Source organism: Bufo gargarizans, chromosome 6 (genome assembly GCF_014858855.1).
Source record: "Bufo gargarizans isolate SCDJY-AF-19 chromosome 6, ASM1485885v1, whole genome shotgun sequence".
Classification (NCBI taxonomy): Eukaryota; Metazoa; Chordata; class Amphibia; order Anura; family Bufonidae; genus Bufo; species Bufo gargarizans.
In genome coordinates this window covers 36198908-36219424 of record NC_058085.1, presented here as the reverse complement: position 1 = coordinate 36219424, position 20517 = coordinate 36198908, and the positions used below count along the sequence as shown (strand labels likewise).

Here is a 20517-nt window from a genome sequence, read left to right as displayed (position 1 = left end):
ATATATATATATATATATATATATATATATATATCTATCTATCTATATATATACAAACACAGTACAGACCAAAAGTTTGGACACACCTTCTCATTCAAAGAGTTTTCTTTATTTTCATGACTATGAAAATTGCAGATTCACACTGAAGGCATCAAATCTATGAATTAACACATGTGGAATTATATACATAACAAAAAAGTGTGAAACAACTGAAAATATGTCAAATTCTAGGTTCTTCAAAGTAGCCACCTTTTGCTTTGATTACTGCTTTGCACACTCTTGGCATTCTCTTGATGAGCTTCAAGAGGTAGTCACCTGAAATGGTTTTCACTTCTACAGGTGTGCCCTGTCAGGTTTAATAAGTGGGATTTCTTGCCTTATAAATGGGGTTGGGACCATCAGTTGCGTTGTGGAGAAGTCAGGTGGATACACAGCTGATAGCCTGTCATGGTCTTACCTTCTTGCTGTTCTCCTTCGTTTGACATGTGCTGGCGGCCATCTTGGTTTCTGGGTTTCTTGTAGCCTCCCACCCTGCGGCTTCTCCTTCCCACTGGGAGGAGCTGGATGCCTAGCTCATATATATAGGAGGTCTGTGGCTTCAGTTCCTTGCTTGGTCCTCCTGTGTTCACATGCTTCTAAGACTGCTGCTGCTTCTGGTTCCTGATCCTGGCTTCGTCTGACTACCCTGCTGGTTCCTGATCCAGGCTTCGTCTGACTACCCTGCTGGTTCCTGATCCAGGCTTCGTCTGACTACCCTGCTGGTTCCTGATCCAGGCTTCGTCTGACTACCCTTCTGGTTCCTGACCTCTGGCTTCGCAAGACCCTGCTTCGGTTTAGCCATCCGTTTGGACTTTTGCCTTACAGCTTGATTTTCAATAAAGCCTTCTTATTTCCACTTATCTCTTGTTGTACGTCTGGTTCATGGTTCCATGACATTAGGACCAAGCCATGAATTCTGACGGTACAGGGCCATCCTCGCTACCTACGCTGGTTGCCAGACTTTTCCATGCTAGCCAAGCCTCTCACAGATCTGACCAGGAAGGGCAGTAATCCCCAGGTCTGGCCGCTCGAGGCCATCCGAGCTTTTGAGGCTCTAAAGTCCGCCTTTGTGTCGGCTCCGATTCTGTCGCATCCCAACCCTGGGTTGCCCTTTGTCCTCGAGGTGGACGCGTCTGAGATGGGAGTAGGCGCCCTTCTGTCTCAGCGTAGAACACCAGAGGGTCCTCTGCTTCCTTGTGGGTTTTACTCCCGGAAACTGTCTTCCGCGGAGTGCAACTATCAGATTGGTGACAGGGAGTTATTGGCCATTGTGCAGGCCCTTAAAGAATGGAGGCACTTGCTCGAGGGCTCGGTGGTTCCGGTTCTCATCCTGACGGACCACAAGAATCTGACCTACCTCTCTGAGGCCAAGAGATTGACACCACGTCAGGCCAGATGGGCTCTGTTCTTGTCACGTTTTAATTACGTGGTCTCCTACCTACCCGGTTCCAAGAACATCAGAGCGGATGCCTTATCACGGCAGTACTCCGAGCTGTCCGGGGAGGAGTCGATTCCGACTTCGGTCATACCTCCGAATCAGATCCTGGCCGCTATTCGCACCAGCCTGACCTCTCCCCTGGGTGAGCAGATTTTGGCGGCTCAATCTGGTGCTCCCTCTGGGAGACCCAACGGCAGATGTTTTGTGCCTGAGGAGTTGCGCACTCGGTTGTTGCGAACCTACCATAACTCCAAGGCCGCGGGGCATCCTGGAAAGAATCAGCTGTCCTGGGCTGTTTCACGTCTGTTCTGGTGGCCTTCTCTACGTTCCGACATCGCCGCATATGTAGCGGCATGCTCCGTTTGTGCCCAGAGTAAGTCCCCTCGGCACCTTCCGTTGGGCCTTTTGCAACCCATAGCCACCGGGGAGCGTCCATGGTCACACCTGGGGATGGATTTCATTGTGGACCTCCCTGCATCCCGAGGCCATACGGTCATTCTCATGATTGTGGATCGGTTTTCCAAAATGTGCCACTGTGTTCCTCTCAAGAAGTTACCCTCTGCACAAGAGTTGGCCTCGATTTTTGCCAGGGAGGTCTTCCGGTTGCACGGTTTGCCCAAGGAGATTGTGTCGGATCGGGGGAGTCAGTTTGTGTCCAGGTTCTGGCACGCCTTTTGCTCCCAGTTGGGGATTCATCTCTCTTTCTCCTCGGCCTACCACCCTCAGTCCAATGGGGCCGCAGAACGATCCAATCAGGCCTTGGAGCAATTCCTTCGTTGCTATGTCTCCGATCACCAAGACAATTGGGTTGACCTCCTGCCTTGGGCTGAGTTTGCCAGGAACACGGCGGTGAACTCTTCCTCTGGGACGTCTCCCTTCATGGCCAATTATGGGTTCCAACCTGCCGTGTTACCGGAGGTATTCTCTCCCCAGGATATTCCGGCTGTGGAGGATCACCTTTCCGTCCTACGTGCTTCTTGGGTACAGATCCAGAGGTCCCTTGAGGTCTCTGCGCAGCGCCAGAGACTCCAGGCTGATCGCAGACGAGCGCCCGCTCCTTCCTACCAGGTCGGAGACCGCGTATGGTTGTCCACCCGCAACCTCAACCTTCGAGTGCCCACTCCCAAGCTGGCGCCTCGCTTTGTTGGTCCCTTCCGAGTGCTTCGCAGGGTAAACCCGGTAGCCTATGCCCTTGCGCTTCCTCCTGGCATGCGGATCTCCAACGTGTTTCATGTCTCCCTGTTGAAGCCACTGGTGTGTAATCGTTTCACTTCCTCGGTTCCTCGGCCTCGTCCGGTCCAAGTGGGCAATCGTGAGGAGTATGAGGTGAGCAATATCCTGGACTCACGCCTGGTCCGCGGTCGGGTGCAGTTTTTGGTCCATTGGCGTGGTTATGGTCCAGAGGAGCGTTCCTGGGTTCCCTCCGCAGATGTCCATGCTCCTGCCTTGCTCCGAGCCTTCCACGCACGCTTCCCTCAGAAACCGTTCTTTACTCCGCGGAGGAGGGGCCCTTGAGGGGGAGGTACTGTCATGGTCTTACCTTCTTGCTGTTCTCCTTCGTTTGACATGTGCTGGCGGCCATCTTGGTTTCTGGGTTTCTTGTAGCCTCCCACCCTGCGGCTTCTCCTTCCCACTGGGAGGAGCTGGATGCCTAGCTCATATATATAGGAGGTCTGTGGCTTCAGTTCCTTGCTTGGTCCTCCTGTGTTCACATGCTTCTAAGACTGCTGCTGCTTCTGGTTCCTGATCCTGGCTTCGTCTGACTACCCTGCTGGTTCCTGATCCAGGCTTCGTCTGACTACCCTGCTGGTTCCTGATCCAGGCTTCGTCTGACTACCCTGCTGGTTCCTGATCCAGGCTTCGTCTGACTACCCTTCTGGTTCCTGACCTCTGGCTTCGCAAGACCCTGCTTCGGTTTAGCCATCCGTTTGGACTTTTGCCTTACAGCTTGATTTTCAATAAAGCCTTCTTATTTCCACTTATCTCTTGTTGTACGTCTGGTTCATGGTTCCATGACATAGCCCTACTGAATAGACTGTTAGAATTTGTATTATGGCAAGAAAAAAGCAGCTAAGTAAAGAAAAAAACGAGTGGCCATCATTACTTAAGAAATTAAGGTCAGTCAGTCCGAAAAATTAGGAAAACTTTGAAAGTGTCCCCAAGTGCAGTCACAAAAACCGCCAAGCGCTACAAAGAAACTGGCTCACATGCGGACCGCCCCAGGAAAGGAAGAGCAAGAGTCACCTCTGCTGCGGAGGATAAATTCATCCGAGTCACCAGCCTCAGAAATCGCAGGTTAACAGCAGCTCAGATTAGAGACCAGGTCAATACCACACAGAGTTCTAGCAGCAGACACGTCTCTAGAACAACTGTTAAGAGGAGACTGTGTGAATCAGGCCTTCATGGTAGAATATCTGCTAGGAAACCACTGCTAAGGACAGGAAACAAGCAGAAGAGACTTGTTTGGGCTAAAGAACTCAAGGAATGGACATTAGACCACTGGAAATCTGTGCTTTGGTCTGAGGAGTCCAAATTTGAGATCTTCGGTTCCAACCACAGTGTCTTTGTGCGACGCAGAAAAAGTGAACGGATGGACTCTACATGCCTGGTTCCCACCGTGAAACATGGAGGAGGAGGTGTGATGGTGTGGGGGTGCTTTGCTGGTGACACTGTTGGGGATTTATTCAAAATTGAAGGCATACTGAACCAGCATGGCTACCACAGCATCTTGCAGCGGCATGCTATTCCATCCGGTTTGCGTTTAGTTGGACCATCATTTATTTTTCAACAGGACAATGACCCTAAACACACCTCCAGGCTGTGTAAGGGCTATTTGACCATGAAGAAGAGTGATGGGGTTCTGCGCCAGATGACCTGGCCTCCACAGTCACCGGACCTGAACCCAATCGAGATGGTTTGGGGTGAGCTGGACCGCAGAGTGAAGGCAAAAGGGCCAACAAGTGCTAAGCATCTCTGGGAATTCCTTCAAGACTGTTGGAAGACCATTTCAGGTGACTACCTCTTGAAGCTCATCAAGAGAATGCCAAGAGTGTGCAAAGCAGTAATCAAAGCAAAAGGTGGCTACTTTGAAGAACCTAGAATATGACATATTTTCAGTTGTTTCTCACTTTTTTGTTATGTATACAATTCCACAAGTGTTAATTCATAGTTTTGATGCCTTCAGTTTGAATCTACAATTTTCATAGTCATGAAAATAAAGAAAACTCTTTGAATGAGAAGGTGTGTCCAAACTTTTGGTCTGTACTGTATATATACACAAACTACAGAGAACAGTATACTTCTACAAATGGATATGGATAGATTGGAGGCTTGGGCTGAGAAGTGGCGGATGAGGTTTAACACCGACAAATGTAAGGTTATGCACATGGGAAGGAAAAGTACAAGTCACCAGTACATACTAAACAGGAATGGGTTTACTACAGGGCCCAGGAAGATTAGCAAACTAGGGTTATTTAGTTTAGAAAAAGGGGGAGATCTAATAACTATAGTTAAATTTATCAATGGTCAACACAGAGATCTCTCCCAGCATCTATTTTATACCCTGGACTGTGACCCACCTTCTCCTCTTCAAACAGCTGATTGGCGGGGGTGCTGCTCTCTACAACTCCTCCCTCATCACTCTTTAATCTCCAGCTTGGCTACCTTTTTCTATTTTTTCAAATTTTTTTACTTAGTTTTTGTAATTTAAATGCTTTCTTTTTGTTATTTATTGCCCCATTACATTTCTATTTATTCACCGTGTTTATTTTTCTGTTCCCAACCCTTTTATTCCCACAAGGTATGTTACTGTCACAATGGAAATTTAGGATGCTTTCAAAAGTGTCCTATTTAGGGCCTGTATTCTTATTTTTGAGGACATCATCCTAGTTAATAATGTTAAGGGACTCTGTAAGATATCATTTTTCACCTTTCTGAAGTTCAGCATTTTTGTGCTAAAAAACACCCTACATGACATCTGGAAATGTATTATATTACCGTCGCAATTTCCCAGGTGTCCCACAACATGCACATCTGTTGTTCTGTCAGTTCTATTGGTTAATACTGAATCCAGTCTGGCCGTCCCTCTAGTCGGGTCCTGAACCAGTTGGGAAAGGTCTTTGGTTATTGACAAGAATCTGTTTCCCTTATAAGATCTACAGCTTTCAGTTTCCCAGTCTATATCTGGGAAGTTGAAGTCCCCCATAATAACCACCTCATTATGCTTTGCTGTCTTGTCTATTTCCCTTAGTATATTGTCTGTGGACTATGTAATATTAGGTGGATTATAACAAACTCCTAACAGTATTTTGATGTTTGTCCCACCATGTATTTCTATCCCCAGTAACTCTACATCTTAATTTCCCTCACTTATATCTTCCTGGAGTGTGGGCTTTAAACTGGACTTTACATATAGGCAAATCCATCCCCTTTGTGGATTACCCAGTTGCTTCTAATCAGACTGCAACCGAGTCATAGCTGTCATCCAGCCCTGTCACAGCTATTCCCATTATGACATAGTACTACGCCAGTGATCTGTTCCCATCGTTGTCCCTCTACTCCTGGAGGGCAAGGCTTTTGGGAGGCTCACTTGGTGCGTGGTTCTGTTCCAGCAGTTTGTGCCCACTTGTGTCCTTCTACATCTTTCTGGAAGGCAATAATGTAGCATCCTTCCTGGCCTGTGCAGTCTGTCTATCTCCTCTGTGTCTTTTTTTTTAAGGAGCTTTGTAGTCACTATTGATTATCCTCAGGATATCTGATCCATGGAAGTCCAACTCCTGGCACCTCCACCGATCAGCTGTTTAAAGAGGAGGCGACGCTCGTACAAGCACTGCTTCCTCTTTAAAATTACACTGCGCATCGTCTTGAAAGTCATCAATATAACTGGCTGCACAACCCTTTTAAGGTGTTCTTAAAGTTCTAGCATGTGGCCTAATCTTCTCCATCCTAGGTCTAATTTCCAGGGGGTGTTTTTTTTTAACTCTTGTATTGTATCTCAGGAACAGCTGAGCATTGAAAATATGATTTAAACCCAAAATTAGCAAAGTGCAATCATAAAAAATGCCCCTGAAGGTGTACACAGCCTTCAGGGCTCCTTCTGCTGTGTGAAATTTGTAATCCATTACAAAATACAAGAATCAGTATATTCTGATGCCTGCATTGGAATATAACTGTAATAGGCCTAGAAGTCTTCTATAGGCTCTAACCTATTACTACTATGGAACTTCTTCCCCAATCTCCAGAGAAAGGTGTTCTTCAGGTCTTTTATACCGTTTAGATGCCATGGTCACCTTTCATAATAACATCTCAGGGGTTAAATATCGGCGATCAGCATTATCACCAATCACAGACATTAGCACAGAGCATCTGCCATGTGAAACAGTAGGCATCGGGTGGCTAGGGGACTATCTTTAAAAACCCTATATCCGCTATACTATTACGCTGGATGTCGGCAAGGGGTTAACTTCTGAGTGTGAATAACAACACCTCAGAATAAAAGCCACACAAAATTCACTGAAGCAAGAGAGAGTTCTGTATATATATGTGGTAGAGAGTTCGATTTATCTACTGTAATACTGATCGTACATATCTAGTTATCTGAGGGGTCAACAATGTAGGATTTTTAATAATGGCTGCACTTTATTTGTAATAGGTTCATAGTTAGTTCATAGATTGCTAGAAACCTGGTAAATACACTGTCGAGTCACATTATTAATGTAACAGCGGCTGCTGTGCGCCACTGTATCCTGATTACCGCAGTGATATGCTGCCAGTGCTTTCTAGTCACCGCTGCAGTCCTGGGGTGTGCCGTTGTTCTGGGATCCGCTCCACAGTTTCCTCTCAGCCCTGGCCACAGCATGCTTGCTGCTTGTTCCCTGCAGCACTTCCTTAAGGGCTTGCGCGCATCACTTCCTTTGCTTTATGGGTTAGGTCATGTGATCTCGCTGACCAATCCTAGCGCTCCTGCACATATATAAGTGGCTGAGACCCCTTCCCAGATGCCTCAGTGTCATGGTCCTTGTGTCCTGCTAAGGTTCCTGATATCTTCTTGTGTTCCTGACTCGTACTTGTATTCATGGACTCTGCTACCTGTTTGATCCCTGCCTGCTTGACTTGACTCTCCTGTTGCCGATCCGGATTGCGTGATCTGTACCTGTGTCGCCTGCCCTGACCTATTGCCTGTTTGACTTCGCCACTGCCTCATCCTTCGGTCCTGCACTGATGCTCCTGGTTACGACTCAGCCTGCTGACAATGCCTGTACCTCAGGTACCTCCTGGACCAGCTGCCTCGTGTTCCAATCCTCCTCAAGAGGTAGAGACCTGGTGTTCCCCTCAGGAAAGTCTATCTGCACCATCAGGGGTACTGTGAAGATCGAGGGGTTCACTTAGACAACGCCCTTAGAAGGAGGTAGGACACGTGGCACAGTGAGTTCACACTCGCTAGTTCGTGACAATTATGACCACCAGCTAATATCTTAATTGTTGTGTTCAGCATGGACAGCAGCTAGACAGGCTGGGGTGGACTCAATAAGGTTATGGTAGGTTGTCACGGGTATCTGGAGCCAAACTGATTTGCAGTGCACCCCCACCTGCTGGAGGAGGAGTGGGGGAGGATCCACAGAGTGAACAAGACCATCGAGGTGGTCCTACAGATGCTCAATTGGGTTCGGGTCTGGAGATTTAGGGGGCTACTTGGAAGTATTGGTCATGTTCTTCCAACCAATGTCGGACATTTTTAGCCGTGTGACATGTTGCATTCTCTTGCTGGAAGATCTCATCCGCCCCAGGGAAGGCAATCAACATGTATGGGTGTAAGTGATCTGCAATAATGGACTTATTTCAAACCCTAATTGGTGGAGAGTCTCTTTCACATGGATGAGTAGCCCACGAAAACCTTGCCCAGACCATAACTCTGCCACCACCAGCTGTGTTCCTCCAGCAGTGGTTGCAGGGTGTTTCTTGCCTAACAAGCCAGCATCCATCTATAACTTATCCTAGAAGTCAAACCTTTGTCAATCAGCGGAGGTCCAAGAGATCATCCATCTGCTTCAGAGCCCCCATACGCAGTAGAGTCCCTGAACTGTCGTTTTAGACAAATTTCTGGTATTCCGTGTCATTTTCGCTGTGAGCTTTTCCACCATCCGTAGGGTGTCAGTACACTCTCGTGCACCTTCGTAGCTGACGTTCATCTCTCACATCAATGGCACATGGTGCTTCATAGTTTCCACATTAGTTTTTCACAATTTGTCCACTCATCATACACTTTCCCCACAGCAGCATGAGAACAGTTCACACTACGCAGTTTCAGAAATAGTGCCACCCGGGGCCTGAAAGCCAATAATCATCCATTTTTACAACTCTGATAAATCACCCCTTTTACCCGACAGCTACGAGGTATATGTGTGCAGATAGCCTATCATGCACCTTTTATACCCATCGAGCCAACTCACCAAATGTGACTTCATTTATGAGCTACGTGCGGCTGACCTCGAAAGTAGGAAAGGGTCAGAATAATGTGACTCGACTGTGTAACTTCCTTTTGTTCGGGTGTGAAACTGAGGACAATACTGGGTTTATAAGTTGCATCTAGGATTTCAATGACACACCTGGTCACCTATAAAACTGCTCTGTACATACAATAATTGTCACTCCATGACTATCCTCACTAATCTGCTCCCTTAAGTGTCAACAAGGGGACCATTAGACAGCCGTCGTGATATATATTTTGGGGTCTTATATATTGACACTGGTCAGAGCCCTGGGGTAGGGAGGGGTATAGCATTGAAGTCTTTAGCAGGAGAGGGGTAGCAGAACAGCACAGCGAGCCGTCACTGACCCCAGTTTTTATTTTCTCTCCTGAAATATTATAATTATTAGTATTGTGAAAAGTTCTGGAGTTTACTTCTTGGATTAGGAAATCCTCTTTTTTTTAAGACCGGCAGCAATTAGTGATCAGTGTTGGATCTTTTTTTATTTTACCAGTATAGCTTGCCTTGGTGGTGGCTCTGCCAATAGACTCTTCCCAGCGACCAAAGATTCAAAGGTAAGTAAATCCTCCATGGCCTCACCGTACTGCTGACTGAGAGTTAATAGAAGGTAGAGAATAGATTACAAACCCAACCTTCTGATCAACACTGCAGGATTCCTTGTAGTGGTAAAACTTGTGTGTTATTAAAGGGGTATTCCAGCTTTATGATATTGGTGACCTATCTTTAGGATAGATCATCAACGTCAGATTGGTGGAGGTCTCACTCTCGGCACCCCCTTCGATCAGCTGTTTGACGAGGGTAGTGGAAGGGCTGTGTCTTCTTCACACAATTTTATTTAGTGATTACTACTCACCTGGGCTGTTATCTGTAGGAATGTCCTCTATACTTTGCTCATCACCCTTCACATATGTCTCTGTAACATATATAATGTTCAGATCTTCACCCGGATTCACAAGCTGTGAAATAAGTATTTTAAAGGTCATCAAACAGTTGGAGAATTCGTGTGGAATGTTTTATATGACCAGAAAAAAAAAATCATTAAAGTGGTATTTGGGTTGTGATAAGTTATCCTATCCACAGAATAGGGGATAATTGTTAGAGCAGTGGAGGTCCTACCAAGGGGACATTCACCAAGAATGATGGCCTTGTAACCCTTTGGGGCTCCCAAAATAATGAGTGATAAATTAGCCATGTGCACCATCACTGCATTCATCTGTAAGAAAGTTCCGGAGACAATCAAGTACAGCCCACAACTATTTAAGGAACTTCCAGAGTGAATGCCCCAACTTGCCAATTTGTTAATTTCAGGGGACCCCCGAGGTGTGCGAATTAAGAGGTCACTGGACGTATAGTGGTAGGGCCCCCATTGATCTAATGGTTATCCCCTATCATGTAAATAGGGGGATAACTTGCCACAACCCCTTTAATTAGCATGGTGGACAAAGTTGAAATGACAGCTGGAGTTTTCTGACCCAAATATCTGCAGGTCTCCTGTATAAATCCAACCGGTTCCTTATTCCGACCAGCAGTCTCCATAACCAGAAAATTGTGAGAAGCTCCAGACAACATGTAATGTCTATGGTCAGCTGTAATCCTGCCATCTCCACCTTTCTAATTATACAAGGATAAAACATATAATACTGGTGGATAAAACAGGACTGAACACAAGATCTTCACAGCCTTCTACAGATCATAGGGGACATTTCATGAGACCTGATCTCCATCTACCTGATCATCCTGTGGGACATTGTGATGTTCTTCTGACCCATCCTGAGGAAGAAGAGGACTAGGACATCTCTCCGGTGTTCTTCTCTCTTCCTTAACTGTAGGAAACACATCCAGTGACTGAATTCATTCCTTACATACAGATAATGAGAGGACGTGTGTATTTAGTAATGTCTATTACCTGGTGATGTGAGGGGCCGGTGATCCTCCATCATGACGTCCTTGTACAGATCTTTGTGTCCTTCTAAATACTCCCACTCCTCCATGGAGAAATAGATGGTGACATCCTGACACCTTATAGGAACCTGACAACACAATGATACAGTCATCACCCAGATCCCTTCATAGCGTTCCTGCATAATGTCCCAGCATTCCCAGCAGTGTCACCTCTCCAGTCACCAGCTCAATCATCTTGTTGATGAGTTCTAGGATCTTCTCTCTATTGATTTCCTCATGTATCAGGAGGTGAGGTGGAGGCCCCATGATTGGGCTCAGGGTTCTTCCCCATCCTTCAGACACAGGGTCCTGACAGCGCTCACTAGAGGTCTTCTTCACTACTATGTAGTCCTGGTTATGGAGAGACACAGTAATAAATATCACTCCATACATCTCCAGAGTCCCTCACCTCTCCAGTCATGTACATCTGTTAGTAACATAGATAAGACGATGTAATGTGACATCATCAGAATCTCACCTGTCCAGTAAGCCAGAAGAGGATCTCCAGTGTGAGATTTATTAAACTCTCTGCCATCTTGTCCCTGTCCCTATCCATCCTTGAGAGGATCTTATATAGAAGATATCCACTGAGTGGATCCTTTATGGAGGAACCTGAATGGAGAGAAGGTGAGACAATGTGAAATTCTATAAAATCCCATGTAATATAAAATTACTGGAGATAATAAGGATATCACCTCAAGGCAAGAAGATGGAGCATAGTAGAAGAGAACAGCCATCTAGCCCCTGCACCCTTGTAGCAGCCAAGACCTGCGGACAAACCGGATCTGAGACAGAGACCATCCAGCCTACTAATGATAATGCTGAACCAAGATGTCTATGTGCACGCAGAGAGATACTACGGTCTACAGAGTCTGCACAGATTGTGCAGTACCACATAGAGGAAGTGCTCGGGAATCAAGTGCACTCATTTCCACCAATGCGATTCAGGCTCCACCCCCTGTGTCCACACCCAGTGAAGTCTACACAGGGGAGTAAGCTGTTGTTTGTTAGATACTGTTACTTGTTGTCACGACTATGGCTGTGCTCTCTTTAACAGTCTCTTTAATCTCAAGCCTGTTGCCCACAAGATCCCAGTAACATCCTTGTTCCAGTGCCGCCGGTCTCCTTCCCCCATTCTAGAGCAGGAGCCTCGTATACGACTCCAGAACCTGAACCCTCCTCAGTCAGGTCTGACCCCTTACAAGATGAAGAGCCTGTCCCAGCAGCTCCTCCATTTCTGAGATCATAGCAGTGACAGCAGGTCCCCCTTCACATGGCAGTATAGTAACTGCTGCAGCAGTGATGTCTGTATAAACTGGACTCTGGTCCATCACTCCAGACACCTAAAGCTGAAGCCTTATTGAGTCCTGTTATTACTCAATAGAAAGAAGTCAGAGTCTCTATCCAGTGAGTAAAGCTGGTGGTGGTCACTGTGTATACAGGTCATCACTGCTGGACAGACTGAGGAAGGGGCTGGAGGGCAGTGTCTGCTCCAGAGGGAGAGGGGATCCAGGGGAGGTACTTGGTAGTGAAGGGGTTAATGACTCCCCTGCCCCAGTAATCCTGACAGACAATGGCGGTGACTGTACACATACCTCCACCTCCACCGCTGGACACTACATATATGGGGGAGGGGGCTTATGTCCACAACAGCCCTAATCCTGACAGCACTGAACACAGACACTTACCTAATGCTGCTTCTTACCTCCAACTACCTCATATATGGGGAAGGCTAAAGGACCTTTCATGATGTCACGATCATGTAACCATGTGTGGGAGGAGTCATGCTCCAGGCTGTGCTGCTGGAGAGTTAAAGGACCTGTGGTGATGTCATGACCATGTGACTGTGTGTGGGAGGAGTCAGGTTCCAGGCCATGCTACAGGAGGAGGTAAAGGACCTGTGATGATGTCATGACCATGTGATCATGTCTGGGGGGAGTTAGGCTGCACTGCAGGAGAAGGTAAAGGACCTGTGATGATGTCATAACCATGTGATCATGAGTGGGAGGAGTCAGACTGGAGGAGGTAAAGGACATTTGCTTACTCTACATAGCTCTGCAATGCCAATAGTAGAGGTGGGACGAATCCAATTTTTTTCGAATCCGAAAGGGTTCTCGAATCTATCAAATGTTTTGAATTTCGAATCCTACGAATCCTGTACATAAGAATTGTGTGAACGGTGTAAAAAGCAAAGTGCTCCAAACACTTATGGGGTATCTGGGGATGGCACTGTTATGGGGGATCTGTGGATGGCACTGTTATGGGGGATATGTGGATGGCAATGTTATGGGGGAATATGTGGATGGCACTGTTATGGGGGATCTCTGGATGGCACTGTTATGGGGATCTCTGGATGGCACTGTTATGGGGATCTCTGGATGGCACTGTTATGTGGATCTCTGGATGGTACTGTGATGGGGGGGATCTGTGGATGACACGTATGCATCTTATGCTATGTGCCATCCACAGATCCCCCCCATAACAGTGTCCCTGCAGTGTGAATGACCCCCAATAAAGGGGCCGGCATCTGGATTAGCAATGACAGGGGGGACTGGTGCAGTCCCTGTATTCTAATGCACCGGCCCCGCTTATAGTATAATCTTATTCTTATCTAACCTGTAGGCATTGTTAAAATATAATAATCCTTTGTAATCCAGCCGTATTTCTTACAGCTAAGTACCGTAGTAGGGAGCAGGCAGGACGCAAGCCGGGAGGACGAATGCGCGGCACGTCACTCACTACGTCATGCATCTGCGCCGCCCACTTTAAGCAGGCGGCGCGGGAGCGTGACGTAGTGAGTGATGTGCCGCGCGCTCATCCTCCCGGCCTGCCTCCTCTCTGCTACAGAATTTAGCTGTAAGTAATACAGCTGGATTACAAATGATTATTATATTTTAACAATGCCTACAGGTTAGATAGGAATAAGATTATACTATAAGCGGGGCCGGTGCATTAGAATACAGGGACTGCACCAGTCCCACTGTCGGATTCGAATTTTACAAAATAGGTCGGGATTCGAGTCCGAGAATCCCTCAAATCTTGTTAGATTCGAGAGATTCGTTGATTCGACGGATTCGTCGTCCCACCTCTCGTCAATAGTAACCCATAGCAACAGAAAACTGAGGGTCTGTTCACATGGCTAAGATCTGCCACTGATTCAGCAGCGTTTTCAGCTCCTAAATCCACATTCAAAAGTTTTCCAATTGACTTTAATTTTTAAAACCACCTTGTGGACACAGTGTACAGGTGTCTTCAGCAGCTGATTTGAAAAGCGCTTCAGAAGTGATTTGATTATCTGATAGAAGTCAATGGGAAAGCAGAGAAACCTCAACCAAATACTCTCCTAATACTCCAGTAAAAACTCTGAAGTAGCTCTTACTGGCAGGGACAGTACATGTTTTTCAAGGACCACTGGGTCAGTGTTTTTTCGGGCAGCAGCGGGGCAGCACTCTGGTAACGACTGCCAGGTCCTTTTGACCCCCCCCATGATTGTGGCACCCTGGCTCCCAAAGCAGGCACTTCTCCACCTCTTTCTCTATGGATGGTGGCCTGTCCCCAACAACAGTAGAGCACAGGGCCATTGGCACTACCCCTTCTTCCTATCATATGTGTCAAGTCACACCATGTTGGAGCTTATCGATCTGGGCGAGAGTAGCGCATACAGGCTGGTGGTTCAACCCTCCGGGACACCAGCCCCCTTCCGGAGGTAGACAAGGGAATGTCTAGCATACATGCTGGACAACACAAACAACACACTAGACATAACAAAAAATCCCCAAATCAAACCCTCACCAAACAGACAACAGATAAGGTAGGGAAAGGACAAGGAGAAGACAAAGGGATGACATCGATGTCCTACAAGGTGGCCCTCAAGGACTGGGCAGATAGAAAACCCTGGACTGAAGCAGAGCTCCAGCACCAATGACAGTTGAAGTACAACTGACTCCAGCCCGGGAGCCACAGGAGAAAAAAAACCCCGTCAGGGAGTTAACCCTTCCAACACCAGACAGAGGGAGGATACCACTAAAAGGGGAAGTGCACACACCAGCCAACAAGTAACACGTTACCACAGGCAACAGCATGCGGGGAAACCATGTCACGGCGCATATAGCAAAAGCCGAGACACTGCCACCACATGCCATAACAGCAACACGTTGCTCATGGCAGCTTCAAGCGTGGCAAAAGTGTAATGGCGCACACAGCAAAGGCCATGACACTTCCACCCCTCAAAGCCCCCCCAACTGAATAAGGGGAAACTAAACGGAACACCCAATAAACAGGGGGAGGGGGGGGAAGTATCAGTGTCAGTGCAAGGAGGTCTCTCCAAGACTGCCGCCAGCACGCTGGAACCACCTAGAAACCGGCCAGCCAGCCAACAAACTGCTCGGAGAGACCGCACTGAATGCTGCGTCTACCTCAGACCCAGTTCACACAAGGTCGTTGCCAGCCAGAATTCCCAAACCAGCACACAGCCAGAACACCAAAGCAATGCAGCCAGCTACACAACACAAGCAACGAACCACTGAGACATGGACAAGGGGAGACACAAACACAAGTGCCGGTTCACACCAACTGCAACACCTGTCACAGAGAACCGCACTGTTAACAGCATCTCACACCATATACCCTCCCTCCAGAGGATAAGCATGCGTGCCAGAAAATGACAGTCTACACATGCTGGGTCCTCTTCTGAAGGCATACACAGAAGTGCCTTTGTAGGACATACTGTCACGGCGGGCAGTTGGGAAAAAAAACCACCATACAATGTCATAGATATAAGGTAGCAACTAAGCCAGGATGCTGGGAAAAGGGAGCAGGTAACCTGCTAAAGCATCCCTAAATCTGGCCCTAGTCTCCTTTCTGTATGAGCCGACCTGGATGGTAGGACGGCTCATACCAGGATACCTTTGGCCCTGAGTCGCCCTGATAATCCCTCTCATAGGAGCAGGGGAATGACGACTTGTTCTTCCAAGACACGGAAGAACAGGAGTCTCAAATGGCCTAGATGCAGGAAAAAGGAGACTGTATACAGTAGATAGAACGGCAGGTAAGCACACAGAAACACACTTACCTGCTGCAGCCACCACGACTGTAACCCAGCGAAAGTACAGGAGCCCAAACACCAAATAGGACACTGTACAAATAACACACACACACAGGTATCCAGCACACCAGATACTGCCTGGACCGCATGCCGCAAGGTGCATGGCAGCCCAGGCAGTGCTACATAAAGGCTGATGGTTCACCCCTCTGGGAAACCAGCCCCCTTCTGGAGGTAGACAAGGGAATGTCTAGCATACATGCTGGACAACACAAACAACACACCAGACATGCATCAACAAACTAGACATAACAACAGATCCCCAAATCAAACCCTCACCAAACAGACAACAGATAAGGTATGGAAAGGACAAGGAGAAGACAAAGGGATGACATTGCAGATGACATCGATGTCCTACAAGGTGGCCCTCAAGGACTGGGCAGATAGAAAACCCTGGACTGGAGCAGAGCTCCAGCACCAACGGCAGCTGAAGTGCAACTGACTCCAGCCAGGGAGCCACAAGGGAAAAAACCCTAGTGGCTACATGCCGTCAGGGAGTATAAAAGCAATTGTGCCTAGTGACAGGTACCTGTATCACAAAGGATCGCACAGAGATTCAAGTCCCGATGCACGCATAGAAACACAGCACTGACCTAGAGATTCATTAAAAGTCAAGAAAGTGACTATGTCCGTAGACATGCGCTGAGATGTTGACGATTCACAACACGTAACTAAATACTCACACATGCAGAGACGCAGGCCTCGATCATGGAAGTAGACCATGTCCGGTGACATGCGCTCTGGCGCTGATGATCCACACAGGGAACTAAGTGTCTATACATGTGCAGAAGTGGAACTGATCATGGAAGTGCTGGAAACTAAGTCCTGTGACATGCGCAGTAGGACAGATCATGTGAGATAAATTCTAAGTCTACAAAACATGCGTGGTGCGGCCTGATGACAGGACGTGGTGACTGCCAACCAGATGGCGAGGTTTGAATGGGCAGCGATATGGGGGGGGAGGCCCTTGGGATGCGACGTATCATGTTTCGAAGTGAGGGCAAGACTATCCCTGTTGGACAGCCCACAAATTATGACATCATAGGCAGAGGTCTTATAACCAAGCCAAGCAAGTACACGCTCACACTCTGCCCTAACCCCTGAAGACGCCGGTCACGGCGAAACATGTTGGGGGGCAGCGTAGACCTCATGTTTTAACACAGTATAGTCTCTAGCAATTATTAATAGGAGAGACCTAATACATTATACCTACAATCATGCTGGCAATGGGCAGTCAACAAGGCAACAATGTTGATTCCTAGATAGGTGATTATCAATAAGAAGTATAGCAATTATATATAAATTGCTGAGACTACTTGAAATTGTAAAATACATATGTCCTTTAGTTAGCTATTAGAATACTGTTGAATAAAGGTTAAGTTTTAGGATTTAGGAGGTGTAGGATTAAAAGGTGTAATTTAGTCCAAGGGACACTAGTGGAATTTATTCCGTCGGGGAGTTAAACCTTCCAACACCAGAGCAGGGGGAGGATACCACTAAAAGGGGAAGTGCAGACACCAGCCAACAAGTAACACGTTACCACAGGCAACAGCATGCGTGTCAACCATGTCACGGCGCACACAGCAAAAGCCGAGACACTGCCACAACATGCCAAACCAGCAACACGTTGCCACAGGCAACAGCATGCGTGGTAACCATGTCATGTGGCGCAAAAGCTGAGACACTGCCACCACACGCCATAACAGCAACACGTTGCCCAGGGCAACTTCAAGCGTGGCAAAAGTGTCACGGCGCACACAGCAAAGGCTGTGATACCTATCATTGATTGGCAAACTAGACAAATCAGTAATTGGAGTGATTATTGTATGGATAACTGTCTCGGCGCATCTATTTCTGGGGTATCCACTAAGGTGTTACCTCAGTTTCTTTCAGATTTTTGGGACGTATTCTCGGAGGGTGGAGATCAGGAGTTACACCCCCCACCCTACTGAGAGTATAATTGTCCGATCAATCTTATTCCCGGGGCAAAATTGCCAAAATCTCGGTTATATAATCTTTCCCAACCTGAAAGAGTAGCTATGCGGGAGTATATTGCCGAGAGTTTGACAAAAGGACATATTAGACCATCTAAATCACCAATGGCAGCGGGCTTCTTTTTTGTAAAAAAAAAAAAAAGACGGGTCCCTTAGACCGTGCCTAGATTTTTGGGAACTGAATCTCAATACTCTCCGTGACCCTTAACCACTTCCCTTGATTCTGGATCTATTTGATCAGATTGTCGGTGCCAAGGTGTTTTCTAAGTTGGATTTAAGAGGAGCTTATAATCTGATAAGAATCAGGGAAGGGGATGAATGGAAGAGGGCCTTCAATACCTCTAAGGGTCACTTCGAGAACCTGGTTATGCCCTTTGGTTTAACTAATGCCACGGCAGTCTTCCAGCACCTTATCAATGAAATTTTTAATCATTTGGTGGGGAGGTTTATCGTTATTTACCTCGATGACATACTGATTTACTCACCCGATGTGGAGTCTCATCAGGATCATTTAAGACAAGTATTATTGATCCTTCAGGAGAATAAATTGTATGCTAAGTTGGAAAAATGTGTCTTTGCTATTCAGGAACTGCAGTTTCTTGGTGACTTACTTTCTGCCTCAGGTTTTCGCATGAATCCCGAAAAGGTCTGTGCGGTACTAGAATGGGTCCAGCCGGAGAATCAGAAAGCTCAGAAAGGTTTTTAGGATTTACTAATTACTACAGGAAGTTCATCCTGAATTATACCACTATTGTCAAATCTTTGACCGATATGACTAGGAAGGGCGCTGACTTCTCTGTCTGGTTGGAAGAGGCATTACAGGCTTTTTCTGCAATTAAGGAATGTTTTGCTTCCGCTCCCATTTTGATGCAACCTGATGTGTCTCAAACCTTCATTGTGGAGGTTAAAGCGTCAGAAATGAGAGTCGGAGCAGTTTTGTCGCAGGTTCCCTCTCCTAGCAAATGGCGTCCGTGTGCTTTTTTCTCTAAGCTCAACTCTCTGCTGCCGAAAGAAATTATGATGTTGGGAATAGAGATGAGCGAATTAAAAAAAAAATTGATTCGTCAGTTCACCGAATTTTTTGGGAAAAATTTATTTGCGTCTAATTTCATTAAAAAACATCTATTTCCTGGCTGCACAGAGCCTTTATAGTGGCATAAAACACTGTGCCTTGCAGTAACACGCATAGGGAGTCTGCTTTGGTAGTGAAATACTGTGAGTTCGTATGACATGCAGATGACAGGCGTCGCTCTTAGAATCACTGCACACTTCACTTATTTGGGCAGTCACGGGGCCAAAACTGACCAAATAACTCAAGTACAGGTCGATGTTAGTGCCAAGAAGAAGCGCACTCCTTTTAAACCGTCGTCAGCTGATTCCACATAGATGTCTACAGAAACGCTTATACAAATAGAGCCCCCCCCCCCCCCGACAGAGTGGAGAGGGTGTCAGCAGTAAGTTTGTGTCGACTTCACTGTTTATTTTGCCCTTCCTCTGTGATCCGTCAGAACAATAACCCCCAAAAATTGGTTCCTGTCTGTTGAGCATCTGGGTTCACACGGTCAACATTTGGTCACTAATCCATCAGTATTGCTAATGTAATGTGTTACTAAACTCTTCTACCATGCTACAATCTCCTATGAGCATTAACCTTGTCATCTAATGTAATTTTACATTATATCTTCACATCTGTGCATTATAAGCCTTGTTAAATGTATTTTGCTGTAATTTTCATGTTCACAAGCAGGTGGCAGCAATGTTCTGGCAAGGATCTAAGTCAGTTTAGCACATCTAAGCTGGAATAGTTAATTTCAGTTTAGCTCCCCCCTCTGTTAGCAGAGTGGGCTGCGCCCACATCCTGCCTCATGGGAGAGGAGGAAGTGTGCCAGCCACCCCTGTTGGGGAAGGCTGTGTATTAGTCTTCAGGAGTCCCCCTGCATAGGGAACCAAGCCAGGATCTTGTCTCGGCTGAGACATTGCTCATCATCCCCAGCTTGAGCCCTGCAGCCTCGGCTGGATGAAGCAAGCAGACAAACTCCAGAAATCCAGGAAGAAAGAATAACCTGTGAAGATAACTGTGAGTAAAGTCCAGAGACCCAGGAGAAGCCATATTCCTCCTGAGCTAGTCAGTCCCCATACAGCAGAAGATAGAGAGTGCAGAAGCCAAATTCCTGCCACAGTATAGAGCTACAAAAAAGACGTCCTTTCCTGCAAGCTCCAGGTACATAAGAGAGCAGAAGATAAATCCCTGCCAACCATTGCCAATACCTGCTGGGACCTAAGACAAAAGCTGTATCTTGCTTGGATGAAAGTTGCAGTCAGTATCAGTAAAGACAAGTTTGAACTTCACCAAAGGTCTGGATCTCAATTTCTGCTGCAAATTCCTCTATTACTCCCACTATCACTACCCTCAATTTATTGCAAGTGAGCCAGGAGCCAGGAGTCCAGCCGTATCCAGGTAGGAGACACTGTTGACACCACTACCATACAGAGACATTACACCACTCTGGCATTCCA

At 46.9% G+C, this 20517-nt stretch overlaps 1 pseudogene; it reads right to left on the bottom strand.

Moving 5' to 3' along the window:
- LOC122941946 overlaps positions 1-20517 on the bottom strand; it is a 119370-nt pseudogene that overhangs the window by 68169 nt on the left and 30684 nt on the right.